Below are 22,343 nucleotides of genomic sequence, written 5' to 3' on the forward strand. Positions count from 1 at the left end.
ATTAAATTGTGGATCATATGTTCGTTAACGTAATTTAAATTGCTTAGGGAGGCATCATAGCACGTCAACACTGTAGCATAAAAGGAGGAGGGTGGGGGTTGAAATGGAAGGGTCCAATAGCACGCAGAGTTCCCGGACGATCACCCATCCACTCACTAACCACGCAAACGTCTGCTTAACTTCATTAATTGAAAGTGAGCTGGCCGTTGGCAACCCCTTAGCGAAACGTTCAGACTTCTAGCTGGATGTGCACATCATTTAGAATCTGCCTGGCAGAGTCTCGCAGGAGGCAGCATTTCCTATTAGGGGAGAAAATGGAATGGCCCGTGGAGGGAAGGAACCCATGACCTACGCGTTACTAGCACGACGCTACAGCCCACTGAGCTAACGGGCAATGCAACAGTGTCGCATCAGCAGTCCAAAACCGCAAAACCGTCTCCTCTCCCTTCAAAACGGCCCCGCCATTAACGTGAGGATGTATCTCTTTTCCTTGACTTTCTCTCACCTTATACTTGGAACCCAGAGCAGCAGCTCCACGAAGACGAAAAACGGCCGTGAGAAGTTTTCTCATCTCAGCCCCGAGAATTCACGTTCAGGTACCGGGAATCGAACCCGGGCCTCCTGGGTGAAAGCCAGGTATCCTAGCCACTAGACCATACCGGACACACCTCAACGATCCACTACGTGTGTATGCGTCCAGAAATACGTCTCCTCCACGCAACTTTAGGGCCGAATCTGGCGCCAACGCTGAACTCTGTCCGCCACCACGATCCCGCTTACTCACTCCCAAAGCGCGCAAGTCATACTAGGCAAACATCGCTTTCAGTCTCGAGTGCAACTAGCAAAACTGTAATTAGTAATAACTGGAAACAAACACACGTTGACGCAAAGTAGCCTAGGTGGTAATAAACGGCAAATACGGCCTTACCTCGCAAAAGCTATGCTGTGCCTTTCACCGTCGTGGAGAGAAAATGAGATGGCTGAGTTGAGGATAGAACGTACGCCCTTAAGATAATGACATGCGCAGCCCACTGCGCCACCGAGGCATACAGGAATACTCGCCACCGCAGCCTCACTAAGAAGTTCTAATTTCAGAATTGTTTTCCCACCATGCCGTACATGAAAGGGTGGATTTCTCGGCGGAAGTCAATGCTGCGTCTAGTTACAGTGCATCGCCCTGGAAGCAACGTGGCACCGCGTTCCGATGTGCCGGCGGGCAGAGCGCCTGCAGCAGGGTCGCTTGATCCTCTGGTGGCAGCAGGGGCGACAACACACCGCGACACAGGAAGCCTGCAGCGCAATGCGGTGGTGGTGTAACGGTCAGCATGGTTGCTTCCCAAGCAGTTGATCCGTGTTCGATTCCCGGCCACCGCAGGAGGATTGTCATTTTTGCGTAGCGCAATAGTGTGTGTTCTAGACCATGCGATCCTCGAAATTGCCACGTGTCGCGGCACAGGTAGTATCTCCTCGTCTCCTGCCTCGTTCCAGCTAAGTGGATTAATTTCACTTCATCGTGTGTCGACTTGGCCCGACTTTGCTCGACTGCCGCTCGCTGCCGCTCGGCGGTGGGGCCGATATGACAGGAGAAGTACGACAATCGGCTGCGAGAAATAAAGTAATCAAGAGTACTTTTCCTTTTCAATACGAAAAGCTAAACTTTCATTTACAAATTTCGGAAATCTCACTGCTTCGCACAGTGTTATCTACACATTTGAGAAATTATCTGTTGATTCGTACGGTTCTGTTATTGCCAAAGTCGTTCTTGCACTTTCCTTGCGCTCTTTTTGCAATCAGCCTCATTAAATTGTGGATCATATGTTCGTTAACGTAATTTAAATTGCTTAGGGAGGCATCATAGCACGTCAACACTGTAGCATAAAAGGAGGAGGGTGGGGGTTGAAATGGAAGGGTCCAATAGCACGCAGAGTTCCCGGACGATCACCCATCCACTCACTAACCACGCAAACGTCTGCTTAACTTCATTAATTGAAAGTGAGCTGGCCGTTGGCAACCCCTTAGCGAAACGTTCAGACTTCTAGCTGGATGTGCACATCATTTAGAATCTGCCTGGCAGAGTCTCGCAGGAGGCAGCATTTCCTATTAGGGGAGAAAATGGAATGGCCCGTGGAGGGAAGGAACCCATGACCTACGCGTTACTAGCACGACGCTACAGCCCACTGAGCTAACGGGCAATGCAACAGTGTCGCATCAGCAGTCCAAAACCGCAAAACCGTCTCCTCTCCCTTCAAAACGGCCCCGCCATTAACGTGAGGATGTATCTCTTTTCCTTGACTTTCTCTCACCTTATACTTGGAACCCAGAGCAGCAGCTCCACGAAGACGAAAAACGGCCGTGAGAAGTTTTCTCATCTCAGCCCCGAGAATTCACGTTCAGGTACCGGGAATCGAACCCGGGCCTCCTGGGTGAAAGCCAGGTATCCTAGCCACTAGACCATACCGGACACACCTCAACGATCCACTACGTGTGTATGCGTCCAGAAATACGTCTCCTCCACGCAACTTTAGGGCCGAATCTGGCGCCAACGCTGAACTCTGTCCGCCACCACGATCCCGCTTACTCACTCCCAAAGCGCGCAAGTCATACTAGGCAAACATCGCTTTCAGTCTCGAGTGCAACTAGCAAAACTGTAATTAGTAATAACTGGAAACAAACACACGTTGACGCAAAGTAGCCTAGGTGGTAATAAACGGCAAATACGGCCTTACCTCGCAAAAGCTATGCTGTGCCTTTCACCGTCGTGGAGAGAAAATGAGATGGCTGAGTTGAGGATAGAACGTACGCCCTTAAGATAATGACATGCGCAGCCCACTGCGCCACCGAGGCATACAGGAATACTCGCCACCGCAGCCTCACTAAGAAGTTCTAATTTCAGAATTGTTTTCCCACCATGCCGTACATGAAAGGGTGGATTTCTCGGCGGAAGTCAATGCTGCGTCTAGTTACAGTGCATCGCCCTGGAAGCAACGTGGCACCGCGTTCCGATGTGCCGGCGGGCAGAGCGCCTGCAGCAGGGTCGCTTGATCCTCTGGTGGCAGCAGGGGCGACAACACACCGCGACACAGGAAGCCTGCAGCGCAATGCGGTGGTGGTGTAACGGTCAGCATGGTTGCTTCCCAAGCAGTTGATCCGTGTTCGATTCCCGGCCACCGCAGGAGGATTGTCATTTTTGCGTAGCGCAATAGTGTGTGTTCTAGACCATGCGATCCTCGAAATTGCCACGTGTCGCGGCACAGGTAGTATCTCCTCGTCTCCTGCCTCGTTCCAGCTAAGTGGATTAATTTCACTTCATCGTGTGTCGACTTGGCCCGACTTTGCTCGACTGCCGCTCGCTGCCGCTCGGCGGTGGGGCCGATATGACAGGAGAAGTACGACAATCGGCTGCGAGAAATAAAGTAATCAAGAGTACTTTTCCTTTTCAATACGAAAAGCTAAACTTTCATTTACAAATTTCGGAAATCTCACTGCTTCGCACAGTGTTATCTACACATTTGAGAAATTATCTGTTGATTCGTACGGTTCTGTTATTGCCAAAGTCGTTCTTGCACTTTCCTTGCGCTCTTTTTGCAATCAGCCTCATTAAATTGTGGATCATATGTTCGTTAACGTAATTTAAATTGCTTAGGGAGGCATCATAGCACGTCAACACTGTAGCATAAAAGGAGGAGGGTGGGGGTTGAAATGGAAGGGTCCAATAGCACGCAGAGTTCCCGGACGATCACCCATCCACTCACTAACCACGCAAACGTCTGCTTAACTTCATTAATTGAAAGTGAGCTGGCCGTTGGCAACCCCTTAGCGAAACGTTCAGACTTCTAGCTGGATGTGCACATCATTTAGAATCTGCCTGGCAGAGTCTCGCAGGAGGCAGCATTTCCTATTAGGGGAGAAAATGGAATGGCCCGTGGAGGGAAGGAACCCATGACCTACGCGTTACTAGCACGACGCTACAGCCCACTGAGCTAACGGGCAATGCAACAGTGTCGCATCAGCAGTCCAAAACCGCAAAACCGTCTCCTCTCCCTTCAAAACGGCCCCGCCATTAACGTGAGGATGTATCTCTTTTCCTTGACTTTCTCTCACCTTATACTTGGAACCCAGAGCAGCAGCTCCACGAAGACGAAAAACGGCCGTGAGAAGTTTTCTCATCTCAGCCCCGAGAATTCACGTTCAGGTACCGGGAATCGAACCCGGGCCTCCTGGGTGAAAGCCAGGTATCCTAGCCACTAGACCATACCGGACACACCTCAACGATCCACTACGTGTGTATGCGTCCAGAAATACGTCTCCTCCACGCAACTTTAGGGCCGAATCTGGCGCCAACGCTGAACTCTGTCCGCCACCACGATCCCGCTTACTCACTCCCAAAGCGCGCAAGTCATACTAGGCAAACATCGCTTTCAGTCTCGAGTGCAACTAGCAAAACTGTAATTAGTAATAACTGGAAACAAACACACGTTGACGCAAAGTAGCCTAGGTGGTAATAAACGGCAAATACGGCCTTACCTCGCAAAAGCTATGCTGTGCCTTTCACCGTCGTGGAGAGAAAATGAGATGGCTGAGTTGAGGATAGAACGTACGCCCTTAAGATAATGACATGCGCAGCCCACTGCGCCACCGAGGCATACAGGAATACTCGCCACCGCAGCCTCACTAAGAAGTTCTAATTTCAGAATTGTTTTCCCACCATGCCGTACATGAAAGGGTGGATTTCTCGGCGGAAGTCAATGCTGCGTCTAGTTACAGTGCATCGCCCTGGAAGCAACGTGGCACCGCGTTCCGATGTGCCGGCGGGCAGAGCGCCTGCAGCAGGGTCGCTTGATCCTCTGGTGGCAGCAGGGGCGACAACACACCGCGACACAGGAAGCCTGCAGCGCAATGCGGTGGTGGTGTAACGGTCAGCATGGTTGCTTCCCAAGCAGTTGATCCGTGTTCGATTCCCGGCCACCGCAGGAGGATTGTCATTTTTGCGTAGCGCAATAGTGTGTGTTCTAGACCATGCGATCCTCGAAATTGCCACGTGTCGCGGCACAGGTAGTATCTCCTCGTCTCCTGCCTCGTTCCAGCTAAGTGGATTAATTTCACTTCATCGTGTGTCGACTTGGCCCGACTTTGCTCGACTGCCGCTCGCTGCCGCTCGGCGGTGGGGCCGATATGACAGGAGAAGTACGACAATCGGCTGCGAGAAATAAAGTAATCAAGAGTACTTTTCCTTTTCAATACGAAAAGCTAAACTTTCATTTACAAATTTCGGAAATCTCACTGCTTCGCACAGTGTTATCTACACATCTGAGAAATTATCTGTTGATTCGTACGGTTCTGTTATTGCCAAAGTCGTTCTTGCACTTTCCTTGCGCTCTTTTTGCAATCAGCCTCATTAAATTGTGGATCATATGTTCGTTAACGTAATTTAAATTGCTTAGGGAGGCATCATAGCACGTCAACACTGTAGCATAAAAGGAGGAGGGTGGGGGTTGAAATGGAAGGGTCCAATAGCACGCAGAGTTCCCGGACGATCACCCATCCACTCACTAACCACGCAAACGTCTGCTTAACTTCATTAATTGAAAGTGAGCTGGCCGTTGGCAACCCCTTAGCGAAACGTTCAGACTTCTAGCTGGATGTGCACATCATTTAGAATCTGCCTGGCAGAGTCTCGCAGGAGGCAGCATTTCCTATTAGGGGAGAAAATGGAATGGCCCGTGGAGGGAAGGAACCCATGACCTACGCGTTACTAGCACGACGCTACAGCCCACTGAGCTAACGGGCAATGCAACAGTGTCGCATCAGCAGTCCAAAACCGCAAAACCGTCTCCTCTCCCTTCAAAACGGCCCCGCCATTAACGTGAGGATGTATCTCTTTTCCTTGACTTTCTCTCACCTTATACTTGGAACCCAGAGCAGCAGCTCCACGAAGACGAAAAACGGCCGTGAGAAGTTTTCTCATCTCAGCCCCGAGAATTCACGTTCAGGTACCGGGAATCGAACCCGGGCCTCCTGGGTGAAAGCCAGGTATCCTAGCCACTAGACCATACCGGACACACCTCAACGATCCACTACGTGTGTATGCGTCCAGAAATACGTCTCCTCCACGCAACTTTAGGGCCGAATCTGGCGCCAACGCTGAACTCTGTCCGCCACCACGATCCCGCTTACTCACTCCCAAAGCGCGCAAGTCATACTAGGCAAACATCGCTTTCAGTCTCGAGTGCAACTAGCAAAACTGTAATTAGTAATAACTGGAAACAAACACACGTTGACGCAAAGTAGCCTAGGTGGTAATAAACGGCAAATACGGCCTTACCTCGCAAAAGCTATGCTGTGCCTTTCACCGTCGTGGAGAGAAAATGAGATGGCTGAGTTGAGGATAGAACGTACGCCCTTAAGATAATGACATGCGCAGCCCACTGCGCCACCGAGGCATACAGGAATACTCGCCACCGCAGCCTCACTAAGAAGTTCTAATTTCAGAATTGTTTTCCCACCATGCCGTACATGAAAGGGTGGATTTCTCGGCGGAAGTCAATGCTGCGTCTAGTTACAGTGCATCGCCCTGGAAGCAACGTGGCACCGCGTTCCGATGTGCCGGCGGGCAGAGCGCCTGCAGCAGGGTCGCTTGATCCTCTGGTGGCAGCAGGGGCGACAACACACCGCGACACAGGAAGCCTGCAGCGCAATGCGGTGGTGGTGTAACGGTCAGCATGGTTGCTTCCCAAGCAGTTGATCCGTGTTCGATTCCCGGCCACCGCAGGAGGATTGTCATTTTTGCGTAGCGCAATAGTGTGTGTTCTAGACCATGCGATCCTCGAAATTGCCACGTGTCGCGGCACAGGTAGTATCTCCTCGTCTCCTGCCTCGTTCCAGCTAAGTGGATTAATTTCACTTCATCGTGTGTCGACTTGGCCCGACTTTGCTCGACTGCCGCTCGCTGCCGCTCGGCGGTGGGGCCGATATGACAGGAGAAGTACGACAATCGGCTGCGAGAAATAAAGTAATCAAGAGTACTTTTCCTTTTCAATACGAAAAGCTAAACTTTCATTTACAAATTTCGGAAATCTCACTGCTTCGCACAGTGTTATCTACACATTTGAGAAATTATCTGTTGATTCGTACGGTTCTGTTATTGCCAAAGTCGTTCTTGCACTTTCCTTGCGCTCTTTTTGCAATCAGCCTCATTAAATTGTGGATCATATGTTCGTTAACGTAATTTAAATTGCTTAGGGAGGCATCATAGCACGTCAACACTGTAGCATAAAAGGAGGAGGGTGGGGGTTGAAATGGAAGGGTCCAATAGCACGCAGAGTTCCCGGACGATCACCCATCCACTCACTAACCACGCAAACGTCTGCTTAACTTCATTAATTGAAAGTGAGCTGGCCGTTGGCAACCCTTAGCGAAACGTTCAGACTTCTAGCTGGATGTGCACATCATTTAGAATCTGCCTGGCAGAGTCTCGCAGGAGGCAGCATTTCCTATTAGGGGAGAAAATGGAATGGCCCGTGGAGGGAAGGAACCCATGACCTACGCGTTACTAGCACGACGCTACAGCCCACTGAGCTAACGGGCAATGCAACAGTGTCGCATCAGCAGTCCAAAACCGCAAAACCGTCTCCTCTCCCTTCAAAACGGCCCCGCCATTAACGTGAGGATGTATCTCTTTTCCTTGACTTTCTCTCACCTTATACTTGGAACCCAGAGCAGCAGCTCCACGAAGACGAAAAACGGCCGTGAGAAGTTTTCTCATCTCAGCCCCGAGAATTCACGTTCAGGTACCGGGAATCGAACCCGGGCCTCCTGGGTGAAAGCCAGGTATCCTAGCCACTAGACCATACCGGACACACCTCAACGATCCACTACGTGTGTATGCGTCCAGAAATACGTCTCCTCCACGCAACTTTAGGGCCGAATCTGGCGCCAACGCTGAACTCTGTCCGCCACCACGATCCCGCTTACTCACTCCCAAAGCGCGCAAGTCATACTAGGCAAACATCGCTTTCAGTCTCGAGTGCAACTAGCAAAACTGTAATTAGTAATAACTGGAAACAAACACACGTTGACGCAAAGTAGCCTAGGTGGTAATAAACGGCAAATACGGCCTTACCTCGCAAAAGCTATGCTGTGCCTTTCACCGTCGTGGAGAGAAAATGAGATGGCTGAGTTGAGGATAGAACGTACGCCCTTAAGATAATGACATGCGCAGCCCACTGCGCCACCGAGGCATACAGGAATACTCGCCACCGCAGCCTCACTAAGAAGTTCTAATTTCAGAATTGTTTTCCCACCATGCCGTACATGAAAGGGTGGATTTCTCGGCGGAAGTCAATGCTGCGTCTAGTTACAGTGCATCGCCCTGGAAGCAACGTGGCACCGCGTTCCGATGTGCCGGCGGGCAGAGCGCCTGCAGCAGGGTCGCTTGATCCTCTGGTGGCAGCAGGGGCGACAACACACCGCGACACAGGAAGCCTGCAGCGCAATGCGGTGGTGGTGTAACGGTCAGCATGGTTGCTTCCCAAGCAGTTGATCCGTGTTCGATTCCCGGCCACCGCAGGAGGATTGTCATTTTTGCGTAGCGCAATAGTGTGTGTTCTAGACCATGCGATCCTCGAAATTGCCACGTGTCGCGGCACAGGTAGTATCTCCTCGTCTCCTGCCTCGTTCCAGCTAAGTGGATTAATTTCACTTCATCGTGTGTCGACTTGGCCCGACTTTGCTCGACTGCCGCTCGCTGCCGCTCGGCGGTGGGGCCGATATGACAGGAGAAGTACGACAATCGGCTGCGAGAAATAAAGTAATCAAGAGTACTTTTCCTTTTCAATACGAAAAGCTAAACTTTCATTTACAAATTTCGGAAATCTCACTGCTTCGCACAGTGTTATCTACACATTTGAGAAATTATCTGTTGATTCGTACGGTTCTGTTATTGCCAAAGTCGTTCTTGCACTTTCCTTGCGCTCTTTTTGCAATCAGCCTCATTAAATTGTGGATCATATGTTCGTTAACGTAATTTAAATTGCTTAGGGAGGCATCATAGCACGTCAACACTGTAGCATAAAAGGAGGAGGGTGGGGGTTGAAATGGAAGGGTCCAATAGCACGCAGAGTTCCCGGACGATCACCCATCCACTCACTAACCACGCAAACGTCTGCTTAACTTCATTAATTGAAAGTGAGCTGGCCGTTGGCAACCCCTTAGCGAAACGTTCAGACTTCTAGCTGGATGTGCACATCATTTAGAATCTGCCTGGCAGAGTCTCGCAGGAGGCAGCATTTCCTATTAGGGGAGAAAATGGAATGGCCCGTGGAGGGAAGGAACCCATGACCTACGCGTTACTAGCACGACGCTACAGCCCACTGAGCTAACGGGCAATGCAACAGTGTCGCATCAGCAGTCCAAAACCGCAAAACCGTCTCCTCTCCCTTCAAAACGGCCCCGCCATTAACGTGAGGATGTATCTCTTTTCCTTGACTTTCTCTCACCTTATACTTGGAACCCAGAGCAGCAGCTCCACGAAGACGAAAAACGGCCGTGAGAAGTTTTCTCATCTCAGCCCCGAGAATTCACGTTCAGGTACCGGGAATCGAACCCGGGCCTCCTGGGTGAAAGCCAGGTATCCTAGCCACTAGACCATACCGGACACACCTCAACGATCCACTACGTGTGTATGCGTCCAGAAATACGTCTCCTCCACGCAACTTTAGGGCCGAATCTGGCGCCAACGCTGAACTCTGTCCGCCACCACGATCCCGCTTACTCACTCCCAAAGCGCGCAAGTCATACTAGGCAAACATCGCTTTCAGTCTCGAGTGCAACTAGCAAAACTGTAATTAGTAATAACTGGAAACAAACACACGTTGACGCAAAGTAGCCTAGGTGGTAATAAACGGCAAATACGGCCTTACCTCGCAAAAGCTATGCTGTGCCTTTCACCGTCGTGGAGAGAAAATGAGATGGCTGAGTTGAGGATAGAACGTACGCCCTTAAGATAATGACATGCGCAGCCCACTGCGCCACCGAGGCATACAGGAATACTCGCCACCGCAGCCTCACTAAGAAGTTCTAATTTCAGAATTGTTTTCCCACCATGCCGTACATGAAAGGGTGGATTTCTCGGCGGAAGTCAATGCTGCGTCTAGTTACAGTGCATCGCCCTGGAAGCAACGTGGCACCGCGTTCCGATGTGCCGGCGGGCAGAGCGCCTGCAGCAGGGTCGCTTGATCCTCTGGTGGCAGCAGGGGCGACAACACACCGCGACACAGGAAGCCTGCAGCGCAATGCGGTGGTGGTGTAACGGTCAGCATGGTTGCTTCCCAAGCAGTTGATCCGTGTTCGATTCCCGGCCACCGCAGGAGGATTGTCATTTTTGCGTAGCGCAATAGTGTGTGTTCTAGACCATGCGATCCTCGAAATTGCCACGTGTCGCGGCACAGGTAGTATCTCCTCGTCTCCTGCCTCGTTCCAGCTAAGTGGATTAATTTCACTTCATCGTGTGTCGACTTGGCCCGACTTTGCTCGACTGCCGCTCGCTGCCGCTCGGCGGTGGGGCCGATATGACAGGAGAAGTACGACAATCGGCTGCGAGAAATAAAGTAATCAAGAGTACTTTTCCTTTTCAATACGAAAAGCTAAACTTTCATTTACAAATTTCGGAAATCTCACTGCTTCGCACAGTGTTATCTACACATTTGAGAAATTATCTGTTGATTCGTACGGTTCTGTTATTGCCAAAGTCGTTCTTGCACTTTCCTTGCGCTCTTTTTGCAATCAGCCTCATTAAATTGTGGATCATATGTTCGTTAACGTAATTTAAATTGCTTAGGGAGGCATCATAGCACGTCAACACTGTAGCATAAAAGGAGGAGGGTGGGGGTTGAAATGGAAGGGTCCAATAGCACGCAGAGTTCCCGGACGATCACCCATCCACTCACTAACCACGCAAACGTCTGCTTAACTTCATTAATTGAAAGTGAGCTGGCCGTTGGCAACCCCTTAGCGAAACGTTCAGACTTCTAGCTGGATGTGCACATCATTTAGAATCTGCCTGGCAGAGTCTCGCAGGAGGCAGCATTTCCTATTAGGGGAGAAAATGGAATGGCCCGTGGAGGGAAGGAACCCATGACCTACGCGTTACTAGCACGACGCTACAGCCCACTGAGCTAACGGGCAATGCAACAGTGTCGCATCAGCAGTCCAAAACCGCAAAACCGTCTCCTCTCCCTTCAAAACGGCCCCGCCATTAACCTGAGGATGTATCTCTTTTCCTTGACTTTCTCTCACCTTATACTTGGAACCCAGAGCAGCAGCTCCACGAAGACGAAAAACGGCCGTGAGAAGTTTTCTCATCTCAGCCCCGAGAATTCACGTTCAGGTACCGGGAATCGAACCCGGGCCTCCTGGGTGAAAGCCAGGTATCCTAGCCACTAGACCATACCGGACACACCTCAACGATCCACTACGTGTGTATGCGTCCAGAAATACGTCTCCTCCACGCAACTTTAGGGCCGAATCTGGCGCCAACGCTGAACTCTGTCCGCCACCACGATCCCGCTTACTCACTCCCAAAGCGCGCAAGTCATACTAGGCAAACATCGCTTTCAGTCTCGAGTGCAACTAGCAAAACTGTAATTAGTAATAACTGGAAACAAACACACGTTGACGCAAAGTAGCCTAGGTGGTAATAAACGGCAAATACGGCCTTACCTCGCAAAAGCTATGCTGTGCCTTTCACCGTCGTGGAGAGAAAATGAGATGGCTGAGTTGAGGATAGAACGTACGCCCTTAAGATAATGACATGCGCAGCCCACTGCGCCACCGAGGCATACAGGAATACTCGCCACCGCAGCCTCACTAAGAAGTTCTAATTTCAGAATTGTTTTCCCACCATGCCGTACATGAAAGGGTGGATTTCTCGGCGGAAGTCAATGCTGCGTCTAGTTACAGTGCATCGCCCTGGAAGCAACGTGGCACCGCGTTCCGATGTGCCGGCGGGCAGAGCGCCTGCAGCAGGGTCGCTTGATCCTCTGGTGGCAGCAGGGGCGACAACACACCGCGACACAGGAAGCCTGCAGCGCAATGCGGTGGTGGTGTAACGGTCAGCATGGTTGCTTCCCAAGCAGTTGATCCGTGTTCGATTCCCGGCCACCGCAGGAGGATTGTCATTTTTGCGTAGCGCAATAGTGTGTGTTCTAGACCATGCGATCCTCGAAATTGCCACGTGTCGCGGCACAGGTAGTATCTCCTCGTCTCCTGCCTCGTTCCAGCTAAGTGGATTAATTTCACTTCATCGTGTGTCGACTTGGCCCGACTTTGCTCGACTGCCGCTCGCTGCCGCTCGGCGGTGGGGCCGATATGACAGGAGAAGTACGACAATCGGCTGCGAGAAATAAAGTAATCAAGAGTACTTTTCCTTTTCAATACGAAAAGCTAAACTTTCATTTACAAATTTCGGAAATCTCACTGCTTCGCACAGTGTTATCTACACATCTGAGAAATTATCTGTTGATTCGTACGGTTCTGTTATTGCCAAAGTCGTTCTTGCACTTTCCTTGCGCTCTTTTTGCAATCAGCCTCATTAAATTGTGGATCATATGTTCGTTAACGTAATTTAAATTGCTTAGGGAGGCATCATAGCACGTCAACACTGTAGCATAAAAGGAGGAGGGTGGGGGTTGAAATGGAAGGGTCCAATAGCACGCAGAGTTCCCGGACGATCACCCATCCACTCACTAACCACGCAAACGTCTGCTTAACTTCATTAATTGAAAGTGAGCTGGCCGTTGGCAACCCCTTAGCGAAACGTTCAGACTTCTAGCTGGATGTGCACATCATTTAGAATCTGCCTGGCAGAGTCTCGCAGGAGGCAGCATTTCCTATTAGGGGAGAAAATGGAATGGCCCGTGGAGGGAAGGAACCCATGACCTACGCGTTACTAGCACGACGCTACAGCCCACTGAGCTAACGGGCAATGCAACAGTGTCGCATCAGCAGTCCAAAACCGCAAAACCGTCTCCTCTCCCTTCAAAACGGCCCCGCCATTAACGTGAGGATGTATCTCTTTTCCTTGACTTTCTCTCACCTTATACTTGGAACCCAGAGCAGCAGCTCCACGAAGACGAAAAACGGCCGTGAGAAGTTTTCTCATCTCAGCCCCGAGAATTCACGTTCAGGTACCGGGAATCGAACCCGGGCCTCCTGGGTGAAAGCCAGGTATCCTAGCCACTAGACCATACCGGACACACCTCAACGATCCACTACGTGTGTATGCGTCCAGAAATACGTCTCCTCCACGCAACTTTAGGGCCGAATCTGGCGCCAACGCTGAACTCTGTCCGCCACCACGATCCCGCTTACTCACTCCCAAAGCGCGCAAGTCATACTAGGCAAACATCGCTTTCAGTCTCGAGTGCAACTAGCAAAACTGTAATTAGTAATAACTGGAAACAAACACACGTTGACGCAAAGTAGCCTAGGTGGTAATAAACGGCAAATACGGCCTTACCTCGCAAAAGCTATGCTGTGCCTTTCACCGTCGTGGAGAGAAAATGAGATGGCTGAGTTGAGGATAGAACGTACGCCCTTAAGATAATGACATGCGCAGCCCACTGCGCCACCGAGGCATACAGGAATACTCGCCACCGCAGCCTCACTAAGAAGTTCTAATTTCAGAATTGTTTTCCCACCATGCCGTACATGAAAGGGTGGATTTCTCGGCGGAAGTCAATGCTGCGTCTAGTTACAGTGCATCGCCCTGGAAGCAACGTGGCACCGCGTTCCGATGTGCCGGCGGGCAGAGCGCCTGCAGCAGGGTCGCTTGATCCTCTGGTGGCAGCAGGGGCGACAACACACCGCGACACAGGAAGCCTGCAGCGCAATGCGGTGGTGGTGTAACGGTCAGCATGGTTGCTTCCCAAGCAGTTGATCCGTGTTCGATTCCCGGCCACCGCAGGAGGATTGTCATTTTTGCGTAGCGCAATAGTGTGTGTTCTAGACCATGCGATCCTCGAAATTGCCACGTGTCGCGGCACAGGTAGTATCTCCTCGTCTCCTGCCTCGTTCCAGCTAAGTGGATTAATTTCACTTCATCGTGTGTCGACTTGGCCCGACTTTGCTCGACTGCCGCTCGCTGCCGCTCGGCGGTGGGGCCGATATGACAGGAGAAGTACGACAATCGGCTGCGAGAAATAAAGTAATCAAGAGTACTTTTCCTTTTCAATACGAAAAGCTAAACTTTCATTTACAAATTTCGGAAATCTCACTGCTTCGCACAGTGTTATCTACACATTTGAGAAATTATCTGTTGATTCGTACGGTTCTGTTATTGCCAAAGTCGTTCTTGCACTTTCCTTGCGCTCTTTTTGCAATCAGCCTCATTAAATTGTGGATCATATGTTCGTTAACGTAATTTAAATTGCTTAGGGAGGCATCATAGCACGTCAACACTGTAGCATAAAAGGAGGAGGGTGGGGGTTGAAATGGAAGGGTCCAATAGCACGCAGAGTTCCCGGACGATCACCCATCCACTCACTAACCACGCAAACGTCTGCTTAACTTCATTAATTGAAAGTGAGCTGGCCGTTGGCAACCCCTTAGCGAAACGTTCAGACTTCTAGCTGGATGTGCACATCATTTAGAATCTGCCTGGCAGAGTCTCGCAGGAGGCAGCATTTCCTATTAGGGGAGAAAATGGAATGGCCCGTGGAGGGAAGGAACCCATGACCTACGCGTTACTAGCACGACGCTACAGCCCACTGAGCTAACGGGCAATGCAACAGTGTCGCATCAGCAGTCCAAAACCGCAAAACCGTCTCCTCTCCCTTCAAAACGGCCCCGCCATTAACGTGAGGATGTATCTCTTTTCCTTGACTTTCTCTCACCTTATACTTGGAACCCAGAGCAGCAGCTCCACGAAGACGAAAAACGGCCGTGAGAAGTTTTCTCATCTCAGCCCCGAGAATTCACGTTCAGGTACCGGGAATCGAACCCGGGCCTCCTGGGTGAAAGCCAGGTATCCTAGCCACTAGACCATACCGGACACACCTCAACGATCCACTACGTGTGTATGCGTCCAGAAATACGTCTCCTCCACGCAACTTTAGGGCCGAATCTGGCGCCAACGCTGAACTCTGTCCGCCACCACGATCCCGCTTACTCACTCCCAAAGCGCGCAAGTCATACTAGGCAAACATCGCTTTCAGTCTCGAGTGCAACTAGCAAAACTGTAATTAGTAATAACTGGAAACAAACACACGTTGACGCAAAGTAGCCTAGGTGGTAATAAACGGCAAATACGGCCTTACCTCGCAAAAGCTATGCTGTGCCTTTCACCGTCGTGGAGAGAAAATGAGATGGCTGAGTTGAGGATAGAACGTACGCCCTTAAGATAATGACATGCGCAGCCCACTGCGCCACCGAGGCATACAGGAATACTCGCCACCGCAGCCTCACTAAGAAGTTCTAATTTCAGAATTGTTTTCCCACCATGCCGTACATGAAAGGGTGGATTTCTCGGCGGAAGTCAATGCTGCGTCTAGTTACAGTGCATCGCCCTGGAAGCAACGTGGCACCGCGTTCCGATGTGCCGGCGGGCAGAGCGCCTGCAGCAGGGTCGCTTGATCCTCTGGTGGCAGCAGGGGCGACAACACACCGCGACACAGGAAGCCTGCAGCGCAATGCGGTGGTGGTGTAACGGTCAGCATGGTTGCTTCCCAAGCAGTTGATCCGTGTTCGATTCCCGGCCACCGCAGGAGGATTGTCATTTTTGCGTAGCGCAATAGTGTGTGTTCTAGACCATGCGATCCTCGAAATTGCCACGTGTCGCGGCACAGGTAGTATCTCCTCGTCTCCTGCCTCGTTCCAGCTAAGTGGATTAATTTCACTTCATCGTGTGTCGACTTGGCCCGACTTTGCTCGACTGCCGCTCGCTGCCGCTCGGCGGTGGGGCCGATATGACAGGAGAAGTACGACAATCGGCTGCGAGAAATAAAGTAATCAAGAGTACTTTTCCTTTTCAATACGAAAAGCTAAACTTTCATTTACAAATTTCGGAAATCTCACTGCTTCGCACAGTGTTATCTACACATCTGAGAAATTATCTGTTGATTCGTACGGTTCTGTTATTGCCAAAGTCGTTCTTGCACTTTCCTTGCGCTCTTTTTGCAATCAGCCTCATTAAATTGTGGATCATATGTTCGTTAACGTAATTTAAATTGCTTAGGGAGGCATCATAGCACGTCAACACTGTAGCATAAAAGGAGGAGGGTGGGGGTTGAAATGGAAGGGTCCAATAGCACGCAGAGTTCCCGGACGATCACCCATCCACTCACTAACCACGCAAACGTCTGCTTAACTTCATTAATTGAAAGTGAGCTGGCCGTTGGCAACCCCTTAGCGAAACGTTCAGACTTCTAGCTGGATGTGCACATCATTTAGAATCTGCCTGGCAGAGTCTCGCAGGAGGCAGCATTTCCTATTAGGGGAGAAAATGGAATGGCCCGTGGAGGGAAGGAACCCATGACCTACGCGTTACTAGCACGACGCTACAGCCCACTGAGCTAACGGGCAATGCAACAGTGTCGCATCAGCAGTCCAAAACCGCAAAACCGTCTCCTCTCCCTTCAAAACGACCCGCCATTAACGTGAGGATGTATCTCTTTTCCTTGACTTTCTCTCACCTTATACTTGGAACCCAGAGCAGCAGCTCCACGAAGACGAAAAACGGCCGTGAGAAGTTTTCTCATCTCAGCCCCGAGAATTCACGTTCAGGTACCGGGAATCGAACCCGGGCCTCCTGGGTGAAAGCCAGGTATCCTAGCCACTAGACCATACCGGACACACCTCAACGATCCACTACGTGTGTATGCGTCCAGAAATACGTCTCCTCCACGCAACTTTAGGGCCGAATCTGGCGCCAACGCTGAACTCTGTCCGCCACCACGATCCCGCTTACTCACTCCCAAAGCGCGCAAGTCATACTAGGCAAACATCGCTTTCAGTCTCGAGTGCAACTAGCAAAACTGTAATTAGTAATAACTGGAAACAAACACACGTTGACGCAAAGTAGCCTAGGTGGTAATAAACGGCAAATACGGCCTTACCTCGCAAAAGCTATGCTGTGCCTTTCACCGTCGTGGAGAGAAAATGAGATGGCTGAGTTGAGGATAGAACGTACGCCCTTAAGATAATGACATGCGCAGCCCACTGCGCCACCGAGGCATACAGGAATACTCGCCACCGCAGCCTCACTAAGAAGTTCTAATTTCAGAATTGTTTTCCCACCATGCCGTACATGAAAGGGTGGATTTCTCGGCGGAAGTCAATGCTGCGTCTAGTTACAGTGCATCGCCCTGGAAGCAACGTGGCACCGCGTTCCGATGTGCCGGCGGGCAGAGCGCCTGCAGCAGGGTCGCTTGATCCTCTGGTGGCAGCAGGGGCGACAACACACCGCGACACAGGAAGCCTGCAGCGCAATGCGGTGGTGGTGTAACGGTCAGCATGGTTGCTTCCCAAGCAGTTGATCCGTGTTCGATTCCCGGCCACCGCAGGAGGATTGTCATTTTTGCGTAGCGCAATAGTGTGTGTTCTAGACCATGCGATCCTCGAAATTGCCACGTGTCGCGGCACAGGTAGTATCTCCTCGTCTCCTGCCTCGTTCCAGCTAAGTGGATTAATTTCACTTCATCGTGTGTCGACTTGGCCCGACTTTGCTCGACTGCCGCTCGCTGCCGCTCGGCGGTGGGGCCGATATGACAGGAGAAGTACGACAATCGGCTGCGAGAAATAAAGTAATCAAGAGTACTTTTCCTTTTCAATACGAAAAGCTAAACTTTCATTTACAAATTTCGGAAATCTCACTGCTTCGCACAGTGTTATCTACACATCTGAGAAATTATCTGTTGATTCGTACGGTTCTGTTATTGCCAAAGTCGTTCTTGCACTTTCCTTGCGCTCTTTTTGCAATCAGCCTCATTAAATTGTGGATCATATGTTCGTTAACGTAATTTAAATTGCTTAGGGAGGCATCATAGCACGTCAACACTGTAGCATAAAAGGAGGAGGGTGGGGGTTGAAATGGAAGGGTCCAATAGCACGCAGAGTTCCCGGACGATCACCCATCCACTCACTAACCACGCAAACGTCTGCTTAACTTCATTAATTGAAAGTGAGCTGGCCGTTGGCAACCCCTTAGCGAAACGTTCAGACTTCTAGCTGGATGTGCACATCATTTAGAATCTGCCTGGCAGAGTCTCGCAGGAGGCAGCATTTCCTATTAGGGGAGAAAATGGAATGGCCCGTGGAGGGAAGGAACCCATGACCTACGCGTTACTAGCACGACGCTACAGCCCACTGAGCTAACGGGCAATGCAACAGTGTCGCATCAGCAGTCCAAAACCGCAAAACCGTCTCCTCTCCCTTCAAAACGGCCCCGCCATTAACGTGAGGATGTATCTCTTTTCCTTGACTTTCTCTCACCTTATACTTGGAACCCAGAGCAGCAGCTCCACGAAGACGAAAAACGGCCGTGAGAAGTTTTCTCATCTCAGCCCCGAGAATTCACGTTCAGGTACCGGGAATCGAACCCGGGCCTCCTGGGTGAAAGCCAGGTATCCTAGCCACTAGACCATACCGGACACACCTCAACGATCCACTACGTGTGTATGCGTCCAGAAATACGTCTCCTCCACGCAACTTTAGGGCCGAATCTGGCGCCAACGCTGAACTCTGTCCGCCACCACGATCCCGCTTACTCACTCCCAAAGCGCGCAAGTCATACTAGGCAAACATCGCTTTCAGTCTCGAGTGCAACTAGCAAAACTGTAATTAGTAATAACTGGAAACAAACACACGTTGACGCAAAGTAGCCTAGGTGGTAATAAACGGCAAATACGGCCTTACCTCGCAAAAGCTATGCTGTGCCTTTCACCGTCGTGGAGAGAAAATGAGATGGCTGAGTTGAGGATAGAACGTACGCCCTTAAGATAATGACATGCGCAGCCCACTGCGCCACCGAGGCATACAGGAATACTCGCCACCGCAGCCTCACTAAGAAGTTCTAATTTCAGAATTGTTTTCCCACCATGCCGTACATGAAAGGGTGGATTTCTCGGCGGAAGTCAATGCTGCGTCTAGTTACAGTGCATCGCCCTGGAAGCAACGTGGCACCGCGTTCCGATGTGCCGGCGGGCAGAGCGCCTGCAGCAGGGTCGCTTGATCCTCTGGTGGCAGCAGGGGCGACAACACACCGCGACACAGGAAGCCTGCAGCGCAATGCGGTGGTGGTGTAACGGTCAGCATGGTTGCTTCCCAAGCAGTTGATCCGTGTTCGATTCCCGGCCACCGCAGGAGGATTGTCATTTTTGCGTAGCGCAATAGTGTGTGTTCTAGACCATGCGATCCTCGAAATTGCCACGTGTCGCGGCACAGGTAGTATCTCCTCGTCTCCTGCCTCGTTCCAGCTAAGTGGATTAATTTCACTTCATCGTGTGTCGACTTGGCCCGACTTTGCTCGACTGCCGCTCGCTGCCGCTCGGCGGTGGGGCCGATATGACAGGAGAAGTACGACAATCGGCTGCGAGAAATAAAGTAATCAAGAGTACTTTTCCTTTTCAATACGAAAAGCTAAACTTTCATTTACAAATTTCGGAAATCTCACTGCTTCGCACAGTGTTATCTACACATTTGAGAAATTATCTGTTGATTCGTACGGTTCTGTTATTGCCAAAGTCGTTCTTGCACTTTCCTTGCGCTCTTTTTGCAATCAGCCTCATTAAATTGTGGATCATATGTTCGTTAACGTAATTTAAATTGCTTAGGGAGGCATCATAGCACGTCAACACTGTAGCATAAAAGGAGGAGGGTGGGGGTTGAAATGGAAGGGTCCAATAGCACGCAGAGTTCCCGGACGATCACCCATCCACTCACTAACCACGCAAACGTCTGCTTAACTTCATTAATTGAAAGTGAGCTGGCCGTTGGCAACCCCTTAGCGAAACGTTCAGACTTCTAGCTGGATGTGCACATCATTTAGAATCTGCCTGGCAGAGTCTCGCAGGAGGCAGCATTTCCTATTAGGGGAGAAAATGGAATGGCCCGTGGAGGGAAGGAACCCATGACCTACGCGTTACTAGCACGACGCTACAGCCCACTGAGCTAACGGGCAATGCAACAGTGTCGCATCAGCAGTCCAAAACCGCAAAACCGTCTCCTCTCCCTTCAAAACGGCCCCGCCATTAACGTGAGGATGTATCTCTTTTCCTTGACTTTCTCTCACCTTATACTTGGAACCCAGAGCAGCAGCTCCACGAAGACGAAAAACGGCCGTGAGAAGTTTTCTCATCTCAGCCCCGAGAATTCACGTTCAGGTACCGGGAATCGAACCCGGGCCTCCTGGGTGAAAGCCAGGTATCCTAGCCACTAGACCATACCGGACACACCTCAACGATCCACTACGTGTGTATGCGTCCAGAAATACGTCTCCTCCACGCAACTTTAGGGCCGAATCTGGCGCCAACGCTGAACTCTGTCCGCCACCACGATCCCGCTTACTCACTCCCAAAGCGCGCAAGTCATACTAGGCAAACATCGCTTTCAGTCTCGAGTGCAACTAGCAAAACTGTAATTAGTAATAACTGGAAACAAACACACGTTGACGCAAAGTAGCCTAGGTGGTAATAAACGGCAAATACGGCCTTACCTCGCAAAAGCTATGCTGTGCCTTTCACCGTCGTGGAGAGAAAATGAGATGGCTGAGTTGAGGATAGAACGTACGCCCTTAAGATAATGACATGCGCAGCCCACTGCGCCACCGAGGCATACAGGAATACTCGCCACCGCAGCCTCACTAAGAAGTTCTAATTTCAGAATTGTTTTCCCACCATGCCGTACATGAAAGGGTGGATTTCTCGGCGGAAGTCAATGCTGCGTCTAGTTACAGTGCATCGCCCTGGAAGCAACGTGGCACCGCGTTCCGATGTGCCGGCGGGCAGAGCGCCTGCAGCAGGGTCGCTTGATCCTCTGGTGGCAGCAGGGGCGACAACACACCGCGACACAGGAAGCCTGCAGCGCAATGCGGTGGTGGTGTAACGGTCAGCATGGTTGCTTCCCAAGCAGTTGATCCGTGTTCGATTCCCGGCCACCGCAGGAGGATTGTCATTTTTGCGTAGCGCAATAGTGTGTGTTCTAGACCATGCGATCCTCGAAATTGCCACGTGTCGCGGCACAGGTAGTATCTCCTCGTCTCCTGCCTCGTTCCAGCTAAGTGGATTAATTTCACTTCATCGTGTGTCGACTTGGCCCGACTTTGCTCGACTGCCGCTCGCTGCCGCTCGGCGGTGGGGCCGATATGACAGGAGAAGTACGACAATCGGCTGCGAGAAATAAAGTAATCAAGAGTACTTTTCCTTTTCAATACGAAAAGCTAAACTTTCATTTACAAATTTCGGAAATCTCACTGCTTCGCACAGTGTTATCTACACATCTGAGAAATTATCTGTTGATTCGTACGGTTCTGTTATTGCCAAAGTCGTTCTTGCACTTTCCTTGCGCTCTTTTTGCAATCAGCCTCATTAAATTGTGGATCATATGTTCGTTAACGTAATTTAAATTGCTTAGGGAGGCATCATAGCACGTCAACACTGTAGCATAAAAGGAGGAGGGTGGGGGTTGAAATGGAAGGGTCCAATAGCACGCAGAGTTCCCGGACGATCACCCATCCACTCACTAACCACGCAAACGTCTGCTTAACTTCATTAATTGAAAGTGAGCTGGCCGTTGGCAACCCCTTAGCGAAACGTTCAGACTTCTAGCTGGATGTGCACATCATTTAGAATCTGCCTGGCAGAGTCTCGCAGGAGGCAGCATTTCCTATTAGGGGAGAAAATGGAATGGCCCGTGGAGGGAAGGAACCCATGACCTACGCGTTACTAGCACGACGCTACAGCCCACTGAGCTAACGGGCAATGCAACAGTGTCGCATCAGCAGTCCAAAACCGCAAAACCGTCTCCTCTCCCTTCAAAACGGCCCCGCCATTAACGTGAGGATGTATCTCTTTTCCTTGACTTTCTCTCACCTTATACTTGGAACCCAGAGCAGCAGCTCCACGAAGACGAAAAACGGCCGTGAGAAGTTTTCTCATCTCAGCCCCGAGAATTCACGTTCAGGTACCGGGAATCGAACCCGGGCCTCCTGGGTGAAAGCCAGGTATCCTAGCCACTAGACCATACCGGACACACCTCAACGATCCACTACGTGTGTATGCGTCCAGAAATACGTCTCCTCCACGCAACTTTAGGGCCGAATCTGGCGCCAACGCTGAACTCTGTCCGCCACCACG

General features: G+C 50.9%; 25 non-coding genes across 25 annotated transcripts; 12 read left to right on the top strand and 13 right to left on the bottom strand.

Annotated features, from left to right (window-relative positions):
• Nucleotides 1-591: 591 nt before the first annotated feature.
• Nucleotides 592-663, bottom strand: Trnae-uuc. Its single transcript has one exon. It is a non-coding gene; the product is annotated as a tRNA-Glu (tRNA).
• A 639-nt stretch (nucleotides 664-1,302) lies between these two features.
• Trnag-ccc lies at nucleotides 1,303-1,374 on the top strand. Its single transcript has one exon. It is a non-coding gene; the product is annotated as a tRNA-Gly (tRNA).
• A 1,015-nt stretch (nucleotides 1,375-2,389) lies between these two features.
• Nucleotides 2,390-2,461, bottom strand: Trnae-uuc. Its single transcript has one exon. It is a non-coding gene; the product is annotated as a tRNA-Glu (tRNA).
• A 639-nt stretch (nucleotides 2,462-3,100) lies between these two features.
• On the top strand, nucleotides 3,101-3,172 carry Trnag-ccc. The gene has a single exon. It is a non-coding gene; the product is annotated as a tRNA-Gly (tRNA).
• A 1,015-nt stretch (nucleotides 3,173-4,187) lies between these two features.
• Trnae-uuc lies at nucleotides 4,188-4,259 on the bottom strand. The gene has a single exon. It is a non-coding gene; the product is annotated as a tRNA-Glu (tRNA).
• Nucleotides 4,260-4,898: 639 nt separating this feature from the next.
• On the top strand, nucleotides 4,899-4,970 carry Trnag-ccc. Its single transcript has one exon. It is a non-coding gene; the product is annotated as a tRNA-Gly (tRNA).
• A 1,015-nt stretch (nucleotides 4,971-5,985) lies between these two features.
• Trnae-uuc lies at nucleotides 5,986-6,057 on the bottom strand. Its single transcript has one exon. It is a non-coding gene; the product is annotated as a tRNA-Glu (tRNA).
• Nucleotides 6,058-6,696: 639 nt separating this feature from the next.
• Nucleotides 6,697-6,768, top strand: Trnag-ccc. Its single transcript has one exon. It is a non-coding gene; the product is annotated as a tRNA-Gly (tRNA).
• Nucleotides 6,769-7,782: 1,014 nt separating this feature from the next.
• On the bottom strand, nucleotides 7,783-7,854 carry Trnae-uuc. Its single transcript has one exon. It is a non-coding gene; the product is annotated as a tRNA-Glu (tRNA).
• A 639-nt stretch (nucleotides 7,855-8,493) lies between these two features.
• On the top strand, nucleotides 8,494-8,565 carry Trnag-ccc. Its single transcript has one exon. It is a non-coding gene; the product is annotated as a tRNA-Gly (tRNA).
• Nucleotides 8,566-9,580: 1,015 nt separating this feature from the next.
• On the bottom strand, nucleotides 9,581-9,652 carry Trnae-uuc. The gene has a single exon. It is a non-coding gene; the product is annotated as a tRNA-Glu (tRNA).
• A 639-nt stretch (nucleotides 9,653-10,291) lies between these two features.
• Trnag-ccc lies at nucleotides 10,292-10,363 on the top strand. The gene has a single exon. It is a non-coding gene; the product is annotated as a tRNA-Gly (tRNA).
• Nucleotides 10,364-11,378: 1,015 nt separating this feature from the next.
• Trnae-uuc lies at nucleotides 11,379-11,450 on the bottom strand. The gene has a single exon. It is a non-coding gene; the product is annotated as a tRNA-Glu (tRNA).
• A 639-nt stretch (nucleotides 11,451-12,089) lies between these two features.
• Nucleotides 12,090-12,161, top strand: Trnag-ccc. Its single transcript has one exon. It is a non-coding gene; the product is annotated as a tRNA-Gly (tRNA).
• Nucleotides 12,162-13,176: 1,015 nt separating this feature from the next.
• On the bottom strand, nucleotides 13,177-13,248 carry Trnae-uuc. The gene has a single exon. It is a non-coding gene; the product is annotated as a tRNA-Glu (tRNA).
• Nucleotides 13,249-13,887: 639 nt separating this feature from the next.
• On the top strand, nucleotides 13,888-13,959 carry Trnag-ccc. Its single transcript has one exon. It is a non-coding gene; the product is annotated as a tRNA-Gly (tRNA).
• Nucleotides 13,960-14,974: 1,015 nt separating this feature from the next.
• Nucleotides 14,975-15,046, bottom strand: Trnae-uuc. The gene has a single exon. It is a non-coding gene; the product is annotated as a tRNA-Glu (tRNA).
• A 639-nt stretch (nucleotides 15,047-15,685) lies between these two features.
• Trnag-ccc lies at nucleotides 15,686-15,757 on the top strand. The gene has a single exon. It is a non-coding gene; the product is annotated as a tRNA-Gly (tRNA).
• A 1,014-nt stretch (nucleotides 15,758-16,771) lies between these two features.
• On the bottom strand, nucleotides 16,772-16,843 carry Trnae-uuc. The gene has a single exon. It is a non-coding gene; the product is annotated as a tRNA-Glu (tRNA).
• A 639-nt stretch (nucleotides 16,844-17,482) lies between these two features.
• On the top strand, nucleotides 17,483-17,554 carry Trnag-ccc. The gene has a single exon. It is a non-coding gene; the product is annotated as a tRNA-Gly (tRNA).
• Nucleotides 17,555-18,569: 1,015 nt separating this feature from the next.
• Trnae-uuc lies at nucleotides 18,570-18,641 on the bottom strand. The gene has a single exon. It is a non-coding gene; the product is annotated as a tRNA-Glu (tRNA).
• A 639-nt stretch (nucleotides 18,642-19,280) lies between these two features.
• On the top strand, nucleotides 19,281-19,352 carry Trnag-ccc. Its single transcript has one exon. It is a non-coding gene; the product is annotated as a tRNA-Gly (tRNA).
• A 1,015-nt stretch (nucleotides 19,353-20,367) lies between these two features.
• Nucleotides 20,368-20,439, bottom strand: Trnae-uuc. The gene has a single exon. It is a non-coding gene; the product is annotated as a tRNA-Glu (tRNA).
• Nucleotides 20,440-21,078: 639 nt separating this feature from the next.
• Trnag-ccc lies at nucleotides 21,079-21,150 on the top strand. The gene has a single exon. It is a non-coding gene; the product is annotated as a tRNA-Gly (tRNA).
• A 1,015-nt stretch (nucleotides 21,151-22,165) lies between these two features.
• Trnae-uuc lies at nucleotides 22,166-22,237 on the bottom strand. Its single transcript has one exon. It is a non-coding gene; the product is annotated as a tRNA-Glu (tRNA).
• Between the last annotated feature and the right edge of the window lie 106 nt (nucleotides 22,238-22,343).

This window comes from Schistocerca americana, chromosome 8 (genome assembly GCF_021461395.2).
Source record: "Schistocerca americana isolate TAMUIC-IGC-003095 chromosome 8, iqSchAmer2.1, whole genome shotgun sequence".
Lineage (NCBI taxonomy): Eukaryota > Metazoa > Arthropoda > Insecta > Orthoptera > Acrididae > Schistocerca > Schistocerca americana.